Source organism: Melospiza melodia, chromosome 17 (genome assembly GCF_035770615.1).
Source record: "Melospiza melodia melodia isolate bMelMel2 chromosome 17, bMelMel2.pri, whole genome shotgun sequence".
In the NCBI taxonomy this organism is placed as follows: domain Eukaryota; kingdom Metazoa; phylum Chordata; class Aves; order Passeriformes; family Passerellidae; genus Melospiza; species Melospiza melodia.
In genome coordinates, this window is record NC_086210.1 from 837,488 (window position 1) to 857,500 (window position 20,013).

General features: G+C 48.7%; 2 pseudogenes; both read left to right on the forward strand.

Moving 5' to 3' along the window:
- Positions 1–18,252: 18,252 nt before the first annotated feature.
- On the forward strand, positions 18,253–18,405 carry LOC134426071 (5.8S ribosomal RNA; annotated as a pseudogene).
- An 897-nt stretch (positions 18,406–19,302) lies between these two features.
- LOC134426176 (28S ribosomal RNA) overlaps positions 19,303–20,013 on the forward strand; it is a 7,668-nt pseudogene continuing 6,957 nt past the window's right edge.

The window sequence follows — 20,013 nt, forward strand, 5'->3', positions numbered from 1 at the left end:
CCATTTCCAAAGGCCTCCAGCCAGTCCTTTGTTACATTGCCCATCCCCATGCAGATGCCCAGGATGCCAGGGTGCAGAGATGTCCCAGCAGGGGGTTTTTCCCAGCACAAGCAGGAGAGGAAACAAAAAACCAACCTGTAGAAGACCTAAGAAGAGACCTGTGGGAACCCAGAACATCCCTCTGGCAGTCCAGGATGGCCAGGACCCATGCCAGGGGGCTCAGAAGCCCTGCCACGGAGCCCAAAACACCAGTGGATTTGATTATGACCCGTAGAGCAAATTACAAACCTCATATGAAGATCAGCAGGCCACAACAGTTTAGGTAGAATATTAGTGAAGTTGTCACGGGATGGAAAAGTGGATTTTGGGGTTTTTGGTATGGGGGTTCAGGAGGCAAGATGGAGGGAACTGGGTGTGTCCAGCCTTTCTCCTTCTTCTTCTTGGCCTCCATCTTCTGCTGTGATGTTGGCACTTACTGATTGGTTTAGAGTAAAAGCTCACTGTCTAACATAGGTGATAGGTATTGGAAAGTAATTGCAAATATTGTATACATAGTTTTCAGTATAAAGACATAACACCGCCCCGGGGGCAGGCAGAGTGCCTCAGACTGTCCTGCTGAGCTGACCTCGGCAGGGCAGGAGAAAATTTTTTATAGATAAGATAAAATAAACAACCTTGAGACTGAGAAATGAAGAGCCCTGACTCCTTCTTCAAGCGTCAGGCTGGGAAAAGAGACTTTGAACTTTTCTTGGGGTCACTCTGAGCAGCAAGAGACCCTGAGACATTGGCATCCCTGGTGGGCTCCAAGAGGGCACCCAGGCGGGCTCTTGGCAAGCAGCCACGCCACAGCCATCAGCCGCTGAAACCTAGCCCAAGAAGGAAAGAAAACAGGCACTCTCAAGGGAAAAATCCAGAAAGAGTATCTCGACCTCTGCTGATAAGATTCGTTTCAAGCTCGACCCAGAAAGAGGAGGACCAGAAGCATGCCTGGAAACCCTCACCTGCGAGCTGCTGGACGGTGACCAGGGCGAACTCCGGACTGACCTTGCAGATGATTCAGCTTTTGGTAAGAAAGGTCAAAATTGAGAACATGGAGGGGACACGCTCCCAGGAACAACCCAGCATCTTGTTAGCCCTACAGGGCATGGCAGCCACACACCCTGTGAAAATCTCTGAAAAAAGATAAACGGCCTTGAAGCTTTTATCCCCAGCAAGGGTAATGTTAGAGGCAATTTCGTGGAATTCCGCGGGGGCTGCCAGCTATCAGCAGGCAGCAGTATTCTCTCGAGGATGGGGGAAGTCATCCTGCCATCAGCAGGCGGCAGTTGCCCTTACCGACCATAGAGGGACAAAGGTAATCCCTAGCAAACAGATGCGGGAGGAATTGGCATCATCTCCACAGTGCCCAGGGTCCCATGGGTCCCCAGAACGCCCAGAACTCTCAGGGGGAGGTGGGCGGAGGGGGTCGGGGAACCCGGGGCAGAGCCGCTTCTCGGCGACTGGCGAACCCGTGCCACGGCGGCGCCGGCCGGCAGCAGCCCGGGGGGGCCGCAGAGGCGGCCGTGGGGGCTGCGGAGGCCGGCGGGGGCCCACGGGGGCAGCGGGGCAGTCGCAGTCACAGCAGCGGCGGAGGCGATAGCGCGCACGGCGGTGCCCGGATCGCAGCAGCGGGCGGTCGGCAGCGTGCAGGGCACGGTCGGCGGCTGCGGGGGCAGCGCCGAGCGGGGCCGGGCCGGGCGGAGCGCGGGAGCGGGAGGCGCAGGGCTGGCGGCGCTGGCGGCGGGCGCATGCGCCATGGCGGCGGCGGCGGTTTCACGCAGGGGATGCCAAAGCCGCGCGCGAAGGGCAGAACCCGCGCGACTGCGATGGCGGCGGCACCCGGGGAACGCGCACGGGCCGCGGCAGCCGCGCCGGGCGGGAGTGAGGCGGACGGGACGGGACGGCTGCAGCGTCCCTGCGACCGCCACGGAGCGCGGCAGGCGCCCGCTGATGACGCACAAACCCGGCAGCCGGAGCGGGGCGGGTTTTTCCCCAGTGCGCAGACGCGGCACGGACGCGGCCGAGCGGGGACCGGAGCCAGAACGGGACCGGGGCAGCCCCGGTGTCGGTCACGGGCACAGGGGGCGTTCCCCAGACCGCGCCTGCGCCGAGAGAAGCGCCGGGGAGGCGCGGTCGGGGCGGGGGCATCCGCACTCCCGTGAGGGCACCGGCAGAGAGCGGGCGCGGTCTGGGTGCAGAGGGTGCCCGAGGGACCGGCCCTGCTCCGGTCCCACGGCAGCGGGCACGCAGCCGGCCCCGGCAGCCAGCACACAGTTTCAGCCTCCATCAAAATCTCAAGCTGGAGATTTTTCGCGGGTGCAGCGCATGTTGTGTGAGGCACACCGAACTCCTCAACAGCCCGGTCCCACAGAAGTGACGGAAACAGCATTTACCAGATGATCAGGCTTCAGATGCAAAAGCTGGACATGTAAAAAAGCTGTCCAAAATCAGTGTAAAGTGAGAAAGCACACAGACTTTTCCCCAAGATACAGAAAAAAGGGGAAACCAGTGCAAATCAGTGGTATTTCAAATACAAGGTAGATGGAAATCTTCTATTGTGAAAAATGCCTCTCAGGGAGGGAAACCACCATAGAAAGAAAGAAGTATTAGTAATGATTCAATTACCTGAAATGTCTCTGAAGACAGAGTATTTGAGAAATATCAATCAGATCCTATCTGTGGGGTCACCAGCTGATTCTCCAATGATTCACAGTTTTGCTGGTATGGAGTTTGTAACCTTTGTTATTTTTGGATTTTATAGGTGATACTGATAAATAAGGATTGTTATTAATGCTATATGAATACTTTAGAAAAGTTGTCATAACCCCTTCAAATACTTCCTGTTGATAAGTTGATTATATAATGAGAATTCTCAGAATTTATTATAAGAATTATGATCAAGGTATTGTTGTAATATTTACAGCCAGCTTTCATGTATTTCACTGTCTCTTTGTGTGATCATCTGCAAGACATGTGTCTCTTCAGAATCTTGTCTTTTTGTTTCTTAACTACTCATGTTTTTTGGGTTTCTTTTAAATCCAGATTGCCAGTTTCGTGGTTTTCTTCAGTTATTATTTCTTCAGTTATTATAGAGTACTTCAGCTGAGAATTCAAGAGGTTTGCTGTGTTTGAAGAATTTCTCTCCTGACAGAAGTTTCGGAGGGATTCAATTCTTTAATAGTTTGATTGATCTTTAATCGTAAGGTTTCCTATTCATAATTGCTGTTTTTAACAGTCTTGTTTTAAAATGTATTAAGTGATGTCCATCAATTAGAGTTTGAACTCTGGCCAAGGTCTAGCTCTACTTGAATGGAATGATTGACAATCAACCCAGATGTTTTCTGCAACAAAAAGTATTCAAGTCGTTTTGGATTGGCAATTTGACCATGTATGATAGCTGAGCCTGTTTTCAAAGGGAGTTTTGAGAAACATGAATCCAGACATGAGTTCTCCAGTTCTCTGTTTTTTTAAGGTTCATCAGCTGTCGCAGACTCTGGGATGACAGTTCAGTGTTGCAGTGATTGATAACTGTATGACTGCAGATGTGTTATTGGTTATGTGTATTATCTGATTGATTTCTAATCATTATCTTACATTTCCCTATGCAATATTGCATAGAGACTGAAACAGAAGAGACCAATGTTTTGTTTTCATATATGCGAAAAGTCAATCATATAATGTGCATTTTTCACAGTGCTGGTAGCACGTAGCTGCAACCCAGCTTTGTCTCCCCTTCCCAGGGAAGTCCTGCTCCATGACCTTTATCTGCCTCCCCAGCAGCTCAGTGGTAGGAAAAGCCACTTGAAGTGGCTGATGGATTCTCCCTCAGTTTTTTGCCAGAGGCTTTGAGCCAGGAGGTTCTCTGGAGGGACGCTGGCTTTGGAAACCTCTCCTGAGCTTGCAGGTGTGGAGTAAAACTCCCTGCTGGGCCAGTGAACAACAAGTTATCCTCTGATCCATCTGGGACCCCCATGGCTTGGGGTCAGCCCTTGCTGGGGAGCTGCTGCTTGGGAGAAATAGCCACTCCCTTTTCATAAGTTTAGAAAGGTTTATTAAACCTTATCAAAAATGCAACAGAAGACTGAATAGAGAAAATGTTATGGCGCCAGGAGCAAAGGATTTTCCCCACCATGTGCTCTCCCACACAATGGAGTTTTTGCCTTTTAACCCTTTAGCCCCTCCCAAAATTCTGTCCATTGACTCCTTCTTCAGTGTCCAGTGGTGGAGTTTACTTCCTCAAATCTTGATTGGAGGTCAAATGTCACTGTAGTGACAAGGTGACCCTCCCACATATCCCAACCCCAGGTGTCCCTTGATAACAACTGAGGGGGTAAAAGAAATTTTTCTTAACTTCTATACATGGTATTTGTCTGTTAATTGTGAGAGTCAATCATTGTGGCATTCACATTCTCTGAATGGAGAGACATAATTCTCTCTCAAGGTTTCTTTTCCTGGAGAAGCACAGGGAAAAGCAAGAAAAAAATTCGTATCTCCATCATGTGGAAAGTGTTAGGAAGATTATTTACCTGAAGTGATTTGTCAGTTGGATTCTGCTGAGGATTGTTTTGTTTCCTTGGCCAATTGGAAAAAGCTTTGTCCTGGCTGTCTGGAGACAGTCACAAGTTTTCTTTAGTACTCTTTAGTATTCTCTAGTATTCTTTGTAGTATAGTATGCTTCTTTAATATAGTGTAGTACAATGTAATATAATTTAGTTTAATAAAGCAACTGTTCAGCCTTGTGAATCAATGGAGTCAGCTGCCAATCATTCCCTGCAATGGGGCATCCTGCTTTTTGATAAATCATCGCATTACTCATCTCTCACACTGCAGCTCCTCCCCAGGTGCTTTGCTCTCCTGCACTCACACTTCTCTCTGCCAATCTGTGGCTTATTAAACAGTCTGCTGGCTTTGTCTCTCCTGTGGGTGCAGGCAGCGTAGATTCCTGCAGACACTGAGAGAGCTGTGGCTGGAAAAGTTAATGGAGGGGAAAGAAACAGGGAAGAAGAAGGGCTCTTGTGAAGATCACACTGCCCTCCTGAGACTCCTGGGGGAGAAGGCAAAGTTGCACGAAGACCCCATGCTGTTCTCTGATGACATTTTTTTCATTGAGCCAATGGTAAGTGATAGGTGAAAACCTCATTTTCCTCCTCTTCTTCCTCCTTATCCTCCTCATCCTCATCCTGCTCCCCCTCTTCCTCCTCCCACCCACTCTACCCCCGGCTGCGGTCACTGGGCAGATCCTCAGCTGGCTCGAAGTGCTGGGAGGGAGGACATTGAGTTTCTGGTGCACCTGCAGAGCTCGCCTAAAAATGCCAAATGCTAAAAGCATTTCTGCCCTGGAGGCTCATGGCAGGGTTGGGTGCCTGACAAGGCCAAGCTGTGGTGCCAGGGCTTGAGCTCAAGGGCACTCTGTGCGTGTCCTTGCAGTGTCCACAGGGAGCAGTTCTTACAGGTAGGGGCTCCCCCCACATGTGAGGTTCAGCAGAGGCTGTTGGAGCACTGCCAGGCCACATTCTGACCTGAAGCTTGCAATGGTTTGCTGGGCAAGTGAGGCCAAATTCAGCCTAAGGCTAATCATAGAAATACCAATCCCCTCCTGTAACCACGCCTTGCACTATTTCTGAGTGTCCCTTCCAGTGTCCTCTGTAGCCTGGACACAAGGGTGGAAGGTTGAAATGGGCCTTTGGAGTTGTCCTGCACACAGGGACAGAAAACCTTTTCCTTTTCTGTTTCTGCAAGCAAACCACCACGTCCTCGTATCAACCAGAGTCCTGATTCTGAGTACTGGCATTGTGGAGAGCATTATTAATAATTGGTTAGCTGAGAAAGGCCACACTGATATAATGCCACTGGTTAAGCTGAAGGAGAAAAGTCAGCAGTCAGCAAGCTGAAAGGAAGAGTCAGCAGCGACCTTGCTGCAACATGAGGATAGGGAGTTGAGATTAGTCCTGAATATATCCTAAGAATATGTAGAAAGTATCAAAAGTAGAACCATAGGAATGTAGAAGTAGGCGTAGGTGCTGATATGTAAGCTGACCAATCCTGAGCTCAACTTTTGCAATATGTATGAAGCTCATTATTAACTGTATTTAACCTGCCGTACTGATCAATAAAATTGAGCCTGTGATGATCAAAATGATGTCCTGGTTCCCTTCCGTCGACAAATGGTGGAGAATGCGGGCATAACCGAATCTCTGCCCTTTTTCTCGGATTAAAAGAAAAAGGGATTACGCCACGGTCGGGGAAGTTGGGTTTGGGTCCCAGCAGCCGGGACGGTGCCGGAATTTGAAGCACCCTTAAGGTTCACAACTGTGACTTAAGCCAATACGTGTCCGCCGGAGCCTGGAGAGCTGCAACAGCGCGTGCTGATTAATAGGTATGGATAGGCAAGCGGCATATGATTTATTTACCGCCTGTTTAGAGCGGCGTGGGATAAAAGGGATAGATTTAAAAAAGGAGTTACCAGGGTTATTAGCTTATGGCCATGCTAAGGGTATCTTTTCTAATCCTCATACAGTTCATGAGTTATCAGAGTGGAGAAAGTTTGGGGAAATATTGTGGGATACAGTACTAGATGATGATAAGTCAGCAAAGAAATTCGGGAAGTTATGGCGGGTGGTGTATAACACGTTACTTCAGCAGGTCTCTGAGAGAAAGGCAGCAGAAAGGGCAACAGAAGCTCATAAGAGGAATATAGGGTATGGTCGTGAAGATGATCCCCTGGCACCCTCTGTAACTAAGGTACTTATGCCTAAGAGTCCCCAGCAAAGTGGTGTGGAGGATTTCTCTATAGGCGCAGTGGAACCGTCTGCACCTTTCCTGTCAGAGGGGGAGGGCGAGTCGGATGGTGGGGGGAGGGGCAAGCCAGCTTCGCCTCCACCGCCAGCTTTGCCTCCGCCGCTTCCCCTCAATGAGCCGGCTCCGGTTACAGCTTCAGTGGGGGAGGGGCCCATTTCCCCGCCCGAGGCGGCTCCAGCGGGGGGGCTGGTTCCCCCCCACAGGCAGGCTCCGCTTGAGCCGGCTCCGGTTTCACTGTCAGCTCCAGCGGGGGAGGGGGGGCTCCTGCTTCCCCCGCGCGAGCCAGCCCCTGCTTCACTGCCCCCCCCGCGCGAAACCTCGGTGTCTGCACCGAAGCGCCAGCAGCATAGCACCCTTAAAGGGCCAGATCCCATCCCAGGGGCACACCGTGATCCATGGGGGGAGATGGCTAAACAGAGGAGGGAAGCTTGGGCTGCTTTGGCGAAAGAAGTAATGCAAATGGGGGATGGTGAGGCGGTGGAAATAGCTTCTAGTCTTGCATGTCCAGGTACATACACACCACCGTATGATGCACAGGGGAACCTTACGCATAATATAGCAGAATATACTCCCTTAGATTGGAAGTTGTTAACTCAGCTACGTTCTACGGTTAGTCAGTTTGGAGTAAAAAGTGAACCTGTTAAGCAAATGTTAGATTATCTTTTTAATACTCAGGTTTTATGTCCTAATGATTTAAGAGGAATAGTTCGGTTGATATTCACTCAGCATCAGCAGTTATTGTTTAATGCCCATTGGCACGCGTTGCTAAATGAATCGGTTGCTGTACAACGAGCCCAGGGAGACCCATTACATGGGGTGACAGTAGAGGAGCTGATGGGCTTAGGGGCATATTTGCGTACAGAGGCACAGATGATATCGGGAGCTGATAAACTTAGAGAGTCTATGAGGTTGGTGCGTGCTGCAATAGATATGGTTAAAGAGCCAGGAGGGCTACCGGCTTATATGGGTATTAAGCAAGGAAGGGAAGAATCATTTGGAAATTTTATAGATAGAGCAGCTACTGCTATAGATCGGGCTGGTGTGGCAGATTACATGAAGGGGGCGCTATTGAAGCAGTGTGCCTTGCAAAATAGCAATCCAGCAACCCAGAGAGTGTTAGCTACTTTAGGGGCAAATTGGACTATTGAGGAAGCATTAGAGCGAATGGCATTAATGCCAACAGCTTCACAGGCATTTATACCAGAAGCCTTAAAGGAATTAGGATTGGGGTTGCAAAAGCAAGCAGAGTCCACCCAAAATCAGGTGCTAGCTGCTCTTGCTCCTCTCCGAAATGGCTCTCTGGCATTCACTCAAGGGGGCTCGAAGCCATTCCTCAAGTGTTACCGATGCGGCAACGAAGGACATACACGCCGAACGTGCCGAGCAACTGGCGTATGGTGTCAACACTGCCGATCCAGCTCCCACAACACTACGGCTTGTAGGCGCCGGTCGGGAAACCATTTGCAGAGCGCGAATCATGGGGGCCGCGCCCAGACACAAGTTGCCACCGTGACATCGGAGACACCAGCAGCTGCCGTGACATCGCTGCCACCTCCTGTCTGCAACCCGCAACAACCGGGAGCCTCGGCTTGGACTTACCAGCAGCAGTAGACGTCACACTAATGACGAACCGGCCTGAGAGGATACCCACTGGAATAAAGGGTCCTCTTATACTAAATGGACAAACATGTGGAGCATTATTGCTGGGACGTTCCTCTATAACTATGTTGGGATTATTTGTTTTGCCTGGTGTTATCGATGCGGACTTTACCGGGGAAATACAAATTATGGCTTACACCCTTTATCCTCCGATTAAAATTACAAAAGGACAACGCATTGCACAATTGGTACCACTGTCACAAATGACATCGGGAATACAATCATTTACTGGGCAAGCACGGGATGAAAAAGGTTTTGGCTCTACTGGTGTTACACTTTTAACTGTGGATTTACAAAATAGACCAAAACAAAAGGTTGAAATTACCTATGGGCATCAAAGCATAACCCTTTATGGATTATTGGATACAGGAGCAGATACTAGCATCATTTCTCCAGAAGCCTGGCCACAACATTGGCCTCTATTTCCTTCATCAAACATGCTCACAGGAGTAGGAGGATTTACATTGGCAAGCAGGTCGCCGTCTTTGTCTGTGTGCATTGAGAATCAACAAATATCTGCTGTGTTTTCAATTGTTCAACTGCCTCCTACAGTTTCCTGTTAAATTGGAAGGGGCATTTTAACACAATTGGGAGTGGTGTTAACTAATCAGCACCCTTTGGGGTAATTGCCATTGCTTGGACTTTCCCCATTCCACTCACCTGGAAAACGGATACACCGGTGATGGTTAAGCAATGGCCATTAAAAGGGGAGAGTCTTATGCATGCCCATGAATTGGTACAGGAACAATATACAAAGGGACACCTGCGACTGTCCACAAGCCCTTGGAATACACCTATTTTTGTAATCAAAAAGAAATCAGGGAAATATCGTTTGATACATGATTTGAGGGCTGTAAATGACCAAATGGAACCAATGGGGGCCTTACAGCCTGGTCTTCCAAATCCAGCTATGATTCCAGAACACTGGCCACTTTTAATTATTGACCTAAAGGATTGTTTTTTCACTATTGGCCTGCATCCTGATGACATGAAGAGATTTGCTTTTACTTTACCAGCAATAAATCGTGGGGAACCAGATAAAAGATTTGAATGGACATCTCTTCCGCAGGGCATGCGCAACTCTCCCACTTTATGTCAGCTTTATGTTGATGCAGCATTACAGCCACTACGTCGTAAATGGCCAGCAACTATAATATATCATTACATGGACGATATTTTGTTTGCACAGCAACAGCCATTCTCCTCTTTACAGATTAACACCATTAAAAATACTCTTGCTGCATATTCACTTGTTATTGCTGCAGAGAAAATTCAGACTACAAAGCCCTGGAAATATTTGGGATGGACTTTGATGGATCAAATAGTGATACCACAAAAATTGGAATTACAACTGGACATTAAAACTCTACATGATGCACAGAAGTTGCTGGGAGACTTACAGTGGCTGAAGCCTATTGTGGGAATACCAAATCACTTATTAGAAGCCCTACGACCTTTGTTAAAAGGTGTGGACCCTACTACTCCTGTACACCTGACAAAGGAGCATCATCTTGCTTTGCAGCAAATTAGTAACTGTGTACAGCAAGGGTATGTGTCTCGTCGACAACTCGACCACCCCATTGACCTTACTATCTGGAATAGCCCTTGCCACTTGCTTGGTGCTCTCTCTCAGTTGCAAAAGAAAACGGGGGAGATACGGGTGTTGGAATGGTTGTCACCACCACTACAGCATAAGAAAACAATATCTTCAAAAATTGAACAATTGGCTGCATTAATCAAAAAGGGGCGTCTCAGAATTCTTGAAGTGGATGGTAGAGAACCTGCTACTATTAGATTACCTATGGAAAAAGAAACCTTGGACTGGTACTTGATAAATTCAAAGAATTTACAAGAAGCATTATTGATGTCACCTGCTAAAGTAGAGACTAGTAAATTAGTGCCTAGAGTTTTGCAATGGATGACAGAATGGAACTGGATTACTCGACCTTTGAGAGAAGAAAGCCCCATAGAAGGAGCTATTACAGTTTTTACAGATGCAGGAAAGAAATCAAGGCGTGCTGCTGTTACCTGGCAAGAAAAAGGACAATGGAAGCATCAACTCCTCACAGCAGACCCTGCAGATAGCTTACAAACTTTGGAATTGTTAGCAGTAGTATGGGCGGTGTCCAACTTACAGGAGCCTTTAAATGTGGTCACAGACTCTATGTATGTTGCAGGAGTAGTCAAACGAATAGAGGAAGCAGCAATTAAGGAAGTGAATAATAAACGATTGTATGAGTTACTGATACAGTTAAGGAAAGCTTTACGGGAAAGAGCAAACGGTACCCTTAAGCAGTATATTGAAAAACATCAAGATTTGACAGATCCACAAGCATGTTTGGCTAAGGTTTTGTATGTGATTAATCATTTATGCATTTTTGGGGAAGATGATACCCCCCTGCAATGAAACATCATCCGAGGTCAGGTCAGGAAAATACTAAGGAAGCAGAGGTCTGGGTTAAGTATAAGAACCCAAGTACAGGATTATGGGAAAAACCTGCAAAAGTATTATATTGGGGTCGGGGGTATCTTTGTGTTTCCTCACCTACAGGGCCTTTGTGGGTGCCTGCTAAGTGGACTAAACCTGTTTTTGATGCAGCCTCTGGTGGATCGCCTTACGGAGGAGGACAAGGAGCGACTGGGGAAGAAACTGCTTCTAGTCCTACAACCACTACTGTTTCAATTGAAGGGGTACTCGGAAGCGGTGGACAGAGCACTGACACGTCACTACCGGACGGCCCGGGAGTTGATTGGTTTCATTGACTCATTATCAACTTTTCACTTAACAGATCCAGCGAAACTACATTGCCTTGACTGTCACAATCCACATTGTGCTGCCTGGATAGCTCTACGTTGTGGGGGTTGTAAAAGAACTTTTTGGATAGAACAATCATTATTACGGGATTTGTGGTGTCATACCTGTAAACACGAGCACACGTGGGGTAAAAGCTGGCAAGATGAATTAAGGAGACAAACGGGGCAAAACGCATATATAGCTTTAAATCTTTATGAGTCTCCTGAACAGAAGGTTCTTGCTTATTATCGATGGGAAATACAATGTATTGTAAATAGAATTAAGGTTCAAAGTAAATCACGTATAGTTTCTATAAGGTGTAGGAAATTAGTGCCTTTAACAGAGCATTCAGTTGTAGGACCCTTCCAAGGGGATCCTGATAGAGCATTAGATTGCTGCGTTGATAAGTTGCAAAAATTAAGTTTGAAAGTGGCAGGACCAGTGAAATTAGGAGCAGCAAGATTGAAGACAGATAAGAAGAAGAAGGCAAAAAAGGGAACGGTCTCATTTGAATAGGGGTATCAGTGATTGCTAATTAATTTTCTATGATTAGAACAATTTTACTGTTGTGGGACTCTCGGGAGGATATAGTTGTTGAGGAGGATAACGAACAAGAACTACGATTACGAAATAAGATACACCTTGTGTTAAAGAAAGACCTTGAGCTGTTAGCCTCATATAGTAAAAAGGCTGAAGAGGCTTTGCGATCACCACCATTGAATTGGTTGCTTTGGGTTGAAGATACACAGTTTTATACTGGTCCTTACTTACATTCGCTTCCTTGTTATGTTTGCAAAAAGGATAAAGATAAATGCTATGCATGGGTAGCTTTGCATTGTGCAGATTGTAATCAGGTTTATTGGTATTCACAGAAGTCATTAGGATATTTATGGTGTACATCTTGTTTTGGAAAGTGGATTCGAAATCATATCTGGGTTAGAGCTCTTGAACAAAGTACTGGCCTGCCAGGACGGACAGGATTACAGCTCTTTGAGAGTGCAGAACAAGTGGTTATAGCATATCTTAGGTGGAAGTTACAGGAAAGCCTTAGAATATTTGAAATTACTAGAGCCTCACGTATCATAGCAGCTCGCTGCAAAGCTGATTTGCCTTAAAACTTACCTCGTGCTATACCTGTGAGCAAGGATGCTGATTTAGAATTAGATCAGTATATTCAAGAATTGACTCAGCCTTACAATAGACAATCTAGCAAACCAGGGAAAAGACAGCGAAGAAAGAAAAAACAACGTAAGCAGAAGGAAGAAAAGGAGAAGCAAAGCAAGCAGAAAGAAAAATGAGGTTTGTTTTTGTAATACCGCTCAATGCTGTAGCAAGTGAAGCAGTAGGAGTAACACACTTTAGTCAACCAAGGGAAAATTTATGGGTAACACTTGCTAATCAAACTAACCAATCATCACTTTGTCTTAGCCTTGGAGGAGTCACTAACCCATTTCGAACATGCCTGGTGGGACTTCCGGTGTGGTCTCCTGGAGAATTTTGTAGTTTGATAAACAATCAAACCTTATGTATGTCTAACATGTCAAACATCACATTGCCGGTGCAACAGGGGTATACTGCAGGTCAGAGTGATGGCTATCGTCAATGCTTACTAATCCAATCACTTAACACCTCTTTGCACTCTCCTCCTGAGGAATTGGATCTTTTTGGAAGTACAAATGCCAGCATATCTAACACTACAGCTGGTGGATGGTTTAGCTTCAAACTTTCGGGTGCTCAGAATTTAAACCAACCTAAAGAAACATGGGCCACCCTAGATTCATCCCTGAATGTGAGTGAATTCTCTCCACAGCATTACAGTCAATGTAACGGCACAAATATCACAGCACCAATGAAATTACCCACAGGAGTATTTTTGATTTGTGGAGACAGGGCATGGAATGGTATACCAGCTAAACCACAGGGTGGGCCCTGTTTTTTGGGAAAATTGTCACTGTTTCATCCTAATGTGTCCTTGCTAATGCAGCTGAGTCAAAATTCAAACAGGAGAAAACGTAGCATACATGACTTAGACTGCAGCAAGATAGGAGATCCACGGTTTTGGGGCACATTCAAACAGGTGGTGGTTTCAACTATCTTACCAGGAGGATCTGCCAATAAAGCCATGAATTTAGCAAAACAATTAGGATGCTGGGCAAGAGATGAGCTGAACAAGACATCACAAATTCTAGACATGTTAACTGCAGATGTGCAAAGTGTTAACCATGCTGTTTTGCAAAATAGAGCTGCTGTAAATTTTTTGCTCTTAGCACAAGGGCATGGATGTGAAGAGTTCGAGGGAATGTGTTGCATGAATCTGTCTGATCATTCAGTGTCCATTCACACTAAGATAAAAGAATTACAACAGGGACTTCACAAACTTAAGGAAGAAGATGGTTTAGGAATTGACGAATGGCTTAAAGGCCTGGGACTCGGACCGTGGCTGAGGAACCTTGTGATCTATGCTATAGGACTGCTGGGTGTAATTTTACTGTTTTTGCTTATTTTGCCTTGTATCTTTAACTGTATCCAAAACATGGTCAGCCGTACAATAGCAAAAACATGGCAAACTAATCTCCTTGCACAAGAAGAAAACGGGAGAAATGTGGAGAGCATTATTAATAATTGGTTAGCTGAGAAAGGCCACACTGATATAATGCCACTGGTTAAGCTGAAGGAGAAAAGTCAGCAGTCAGCAAGCTGAAAGGAAAAGTCAGCAGTGACCTTGCTGCAACATGAGGATAGGGAGTTGAGATTAGTCCTGAATATATCCTAAGAATATGTAGAAAGTATCAAAAGTAGAACCATAGGAATGTAGAAGTAGGCGTAGGTGCTGATATGTAAGCTGACCAATCCTGAGCTCAACTTTTGCAATATGTATGAAGCTCATTATTAACTGTATTTAACCCGCCGTACTGATCAATAAAATTGAGCCTGTGATGATCAAAATGATGTCCTGGTTCCCTTCCGTCGACATGGCATTGTGAGAGACAATGAATGCCTGATGTCTGCACAGTGCAACATCCCTTCTCATCTTGGAGTAAACCCTAGAATAATGCCAGCCTCTGCTTTCTTTCAATACAGGTTAAACTAATATTTTTATTTCTAAGGTTCTGGTTCCGGGCAAATTTGGGAGAGAACCCCCCAAAGGGGCTCCTCTCGGAAAGCAGATTCAATCGGCCCCTACCCCCAACCGGTCCTGGAGAAAAGACCTCCTTGAAGTGGAAAAAACCTGTTTATTAAACAATAAACCCTAAACAGTATTAATCAATAAAACCCCTTGCTGCTCCAAAAGAGATGACAAACTGAGAAAGTCCCTCCCTGGGTTGCAGCTCAGCTCACTCAGTCTCTGATCAGTCCCTCTGGTGCTGGAAATGTGGCAGACCAGGCCCAGCCCAGTGGCCACAGGTGGAGCTGTCGGTGCTCTTCTGGTGTTCAGTCCAGAGCAGTTTTGAACAGGTCCAAAGAAAAGGGAAAAAAAACCCCACAGTCCAGGGAACTTCTTTGCCTCAGCAAGCTAAATTAACTAAAAGCAAAGGAGAGCTCTGTCCCGCTGTCTGTCCATCCACAGACAATGCAGTCCAGGAGCAGGAATGTGGAGGAGTGAGTGCAGTGTCTGAAAACAAACTGCTGCTTCTTCTCTCCCCCCTTCACTCTCTGCAACAAGTCTTAAAGGTGCAAAACTTATTATTCAGCATAAACAGAACAAGACGATTTGGGATAAAAGCATCATATAGTCGACCCAAGACAGGCATCATGTTCCCGTCTTCTTGTGGAGAGCCACCAGTGCACAGTGGCAGTTGCATCCCACTGTAGCTGACAGCAGCATGATGTGACCAAGAGCCTTTGTCAGAGCAGCAGGAATATTGTGGAGAGTGGGAGCTGAACAGCTGAGCATTGAGAGCTTCCAGCGCTGTGTTGAGATGGGTTTGGAGTGTTTCCTTGGGCTCCTTGTGTTGTTCACTCATTACTAATGCTCTAAACAGAGGCTTACAGAAGTGTGGTTGAAAACAAGAAATGTGAAGTTTGCAGAGCAATGTTTTGCTGTCTCTTTCTGCTGTAGGAGGGAGAAATTGGGCCAAATTGTTTGGCCAAATTCAAGGTGACCTTCAGACCCCTGGAAGCACTGGAGAATGGAAGTGTGGCTTACTGCAGCATCTCAGGTACAGCTCCTTTGCCCTGCTTCTCTCCCCCTCAGTGAAGCCATGGTGCCAGCCTGAGCCCACGGGGCTCCCATGGAAGTGCTGGGAAGAGTCCCTGGTCAGCAGGGCAGTGCTGGCACATCCCCCCTGGCCCTGCAGCTCCCAAGGAGTCTCCTGTGCCAGGCCAGGGCTCAGAATGCTGTGTGTGCCTGACTGATCCCAGAACAGCCCAGGCAGTGCAGGGAGAGGTTTTCATGCCATGGCTTTGCCAGCATTCCCCCAAAGGCCAGAGAGCTGCAGAGCAGAACAGCTTTAGTGAACAAGCACTCAGCCCCTGCAGGCCCCTGGCCTCCAGGATGATGGGTCCATTTGACATGGATCCATCATCAGGCAGCAGGAGCTGAGTTACAAATGTGTTCCCTGAGCCTGGATCACCTCCCAGTGCCCAGACAGCAGCAGAGCAGAGGTGTTTGAGCCCCCCTGAGCCCAGGGTGTTGGTAGAAGGAGCGGCCTTGGCCAGCACTTGCCTCTCTCCCTTTGTGGGAATTGAGCCCTTGCAGCTCTGTCTGTGGAAATAGAACACAGTGCTGAGTGTCAGGAGTTGGGGACTTTGGCAACGAAGTCCTGTGTTCCTGGGCCAGGTAGTTTGGTAATTGCCAAACTCTGTAGGAGCTCTGTGCCTTCACTGAATGATTTCAAAGCTCCTCTAAGTGCATGGGAAGGAAAGCATAGAACCAGAGTATGTTAAGGATGGAATGGACTTAAAGGCCTCTGGGCAGGAACACCTCCCCCTAGAGCAGGTAGCTCCAAGCCCCATCCAGCCTGGCTTGGAACACTTTCAGGGCTGGAACCTCCACAACAGCCCTGGGGAACCTGCTCCAGTGTCTCACCACCCTCAGAGTAAAAAATTTCTTCCTAATATCTAAGCTAAATTTCCTTTCTTTCAATTTATACCTGTAACTCCTTGGCCTGTCACTACAAGGCAGCAGAGATGTTTTAAACTCAGCAGACTGGTGGCTGAAATTGGAAAGCAGCCCAAGGAATGGGTTAGAAATTAGAAGTCAGCCCCAAGGCTGAGGGAAGAGGAGGGTCCATATCCTCTCCTGCAGCATCAGGAGGTGGTTGCATCCAGCTCAGAGTCAGGGTCTAGCACTGAGGCAGCCTGGAAAATCCAGTATAACAGAGGGAATGATTGTAGTGCGATAGACATCTCTCCCCAGGCTGTGAGAGCAGGCTGCCCCTGCACCTCTCAGGGGAAGGCCAAGGACCCTTGGTAGAATTCAGCTCTCCTACTCTGAACCTTGGGAACATTTCTATCGACACCCCCCACATCTATGACGTGAGCAGAAGGCTTGGGGTGGATCCTGATGGCTCCTGAGGCAGAGCAAGCCTGGTGGAAGTGTGGAATTGCTGCCGACCTGGGCAGTTGTGAGCAGGGAATATTTGATCTACTGGTGAAATCTGGGAGGGTCTGAAAGGTGTGTCTGTTGTTCATGAAGCCCCAGTTCCTTCTTTGGGAATCAGCTGGGAGGCTTGCTGCAAAACAACCCCTTGGCATATGAAACGAAGCCTGGGTCAAAAAGGGATGTTCAGAGGCTTTTGTGGCAGTGCCAGACACAAGACACCTTTGGACTGGGCTGTTCAGAAGCAGCTGGAACAAACTGGCTGCCTTTGAGCTTCTGTCAACTGCAGACAGCTTCCAGTCAAGTGTCTCCTGCTTATTGCTGCAGGTCACAGGAAAGCCATCCAGCCTCCTGGCTCAGTGCTGGCCCTTGCAAAGGGCTTGGGAGTTCTTTCCCTTGCTGACCAGTCCCTCAACACACTTCAGCCTTGGTGCATCTCTGGCTCTAGAAAGAGAAAAGTGTTCCTGGGAATAAAGCAAAGCATTTTTCTACCTATTTGTCTCCTCCCCAATAGTGTCAAGTTTGCAACAAAATCCAAAGAGAGAGCAGCTGAAAGAGGTAGAAAATGAGGCACTACATCATGCCAGACACTTCCAAAAGCTTGGCTGTGGGAGGCAAAGACATGCTGAGTTTTCTTACCAAAAGATGATGCTGTCTATACATTTTGATGCTGATGCCTCATAATCAATGTATTGTTTTCATGACATGGGAAAAGGTGAATGAGTAGATGGTGCTGTTGGAGCTGTGCTCACTGGGGCAGCAGCAGCTCTGGGGTGATTCCCTGCGCAGCTGCAATCAGCCCACGTTGCTCTCAGGGCCAGGTCTGAATGAACTTGGTGATGCTGATCAGAGGTGCACAGCTCTGTGTCCATGGGATAACCCCAGGGTTGTGGACTCCAGTTCTGTGGAGTTGCCGCTGCTTTGCATGAAAACTTCAAGGCAGAACTTGTCCTGTTGTATTTTTTTGCCATTCAAAGCATCGTCTGCTATTTCTGGGTATTAATTGCGTCATTAGACAATAACTCACAAGAAGGGAAGATTCCACATGTATTTCCATTTTGCTTTCTTGCTGCTGCAGGTGAAACTGATTAACCTAGGAGATATTGATGCTCCCTTCACCTATAGCCCTTCAACTGCCAACGTGGGCTTCTGCTTCAAGTTTGTGCCTGAGGAAGACATCGGTGCACCAAGTGGGACCCAGACTGCTCAGATCTCCTTCAGTGCCGCCATAGTGTGGAGGTTTGAGGAAGAATTCCAGTTCAGTGTGGCTGGATCTCCTATGTCTGCAATCCTGACTATCAAGTAAGGGTGGTCAAAGCCAGGCACGCGCCTGCACGTCCTCAGCACAAGAGAAAGGGGCCGCTTCATGTGAGCGGTCCCAGCCCCTCCACGCGTGCGGGATCGGTGCCAAAAGCCAGACAACACTTAGCGGTGGATCACACGGCTCGTGCGTTAATGGAGAATGCAGCTAGCTGCAAGAATTAGTATGAATTGCAGGACACATTGGTCATCCACACTTTGAATGCACTTGCGGCCCTGGGTTCCTCCCGGGGCTACGCCCGTCTGAGCATTTCTTGACGATCAGTCGCCGTCCGGGGGCCACCACAGTGGTGCGGCTGGCGTCGCCTCGCAGGCCAGTTGACTGTGGTCAGCAGCGGAGACGATGCTGGCTCGCTGGTGCCCAGAGGGAAGGCGGTCAGGGGTTTGGCAAGGGATGCTTTTCCCTTGGCGGCCTCAATTTTTTCCCTGTGACCCAGCAGGCGTCATCATCGTCATGGCTGTCATCATCATTGTTGCCGCGCAGGGCCTTCATCCCCCTATATGCAGACTCAGGGACTGATCCATAGCTCCCCACTCCTGGAGTGAGCCACTGGGGCAGAGTTTGTCCTTGGGGCACCCATGCCGCAGTATGGTGGTGGTCGGAGATGAGGAGAGTGAGAGACAGTGTTGAAAACATCACCGTGGGCTGGGAGAACAGAGGGGGCAAGAGGGAGATGAGGTGCAGGCCTCACCCGTAGCCTCCCAGCCACGCAGGCGGCTGTCTGCGGGTGGGTACCACGGGGGTACTGTGCTGTGCTGCTGCATGTGCATGTGAGGCGAGAGCGCCAGGGACAGGGGTTCTGACCCCCTCCTCCCTTCGCCTGCCCTGCTCCTCTTCTGTTGCGGTCTCGGGGTGCAAATAGCACCATGGCTTTTCTCTCTCTCCAGCAAGGCCATCACGTGCCGCCACTTGGCTGGTCCCCCATCAGGGCTGTCTCTGCCACACTCCCTTTTTGGTTCTTGTCTCTGGGATGGGGCACTCCGTTCTCTGCTTCTCTACCTCTGGCTTTGTTTTCCCCTGGTGCATGGGAGCCAGTGGGGAGGGAGGTGAGAGTAGTAGGTGGGAGAAGCTGGCTGGCTGTTGGCCTGTTGGCATGCCACCTCTTTAGGAGCAGCATGGGCCGGGAGGTGTGGCCAAGCTTTGGCCTTGCAACCTCAGATCAGACATGGCGAGCCGCTGAATTTAAGCAAATTAGTCAGCAAGGGAAAAGAAACTAACAAGGATTCCATCAGTAACGGTGAGCAAAGAGGGAAAAGCCCAGGGCTGAATCTCCCCCCGCAGTGGGGCACGGGACATGTGACGTACAGAAGCCCCCCTCCTGGGTGGCGCTCTTGGGGGACCCAAATCCTTGTGATCGAAGCCGCAGCCCGCAGACGGTGTGAGGCCGGTAGCGGCCCCCCAGCGCGCCGGGCCCGGGGCTTCTCAGAGTCAGGTTGCTTGGGAATGCAGCCTAAACCGGATGGTAAACTTCATCTAAGGCTAAATACTGGCACGAGACCGATAGCCAACAAGAATCGTAAGAGAAAGTCGAAAAGAACTTTGAAGAGAGAGTTCAAGAGGGTGTGAAACCGTTAAGAGGTAAACGGGTGGGGCCTGCGCAGTCTGCCTGGAGGATTCAACCCGGCGAGTTTCATTCGTCTGGCGCAGGTTTGGCGGATCCTCGCCTCCGCCTCCCCTCCGTCGCCTGGGCAAACCCCATCCGTGGTAGCGCCGTGGCGGGGGGCGTCGCTTCTCCCCTCGCGGGGGGTAAGTGTCCTCAAAGCACAGCGTTTCTCGCAGGGGTGCAGGGGCTGGGCCCGCTGGCCCCCGGCCCTGCTGTCAACCGGGGCGGACTGCGCTCAGTGCGCCCCGACCGCGCGG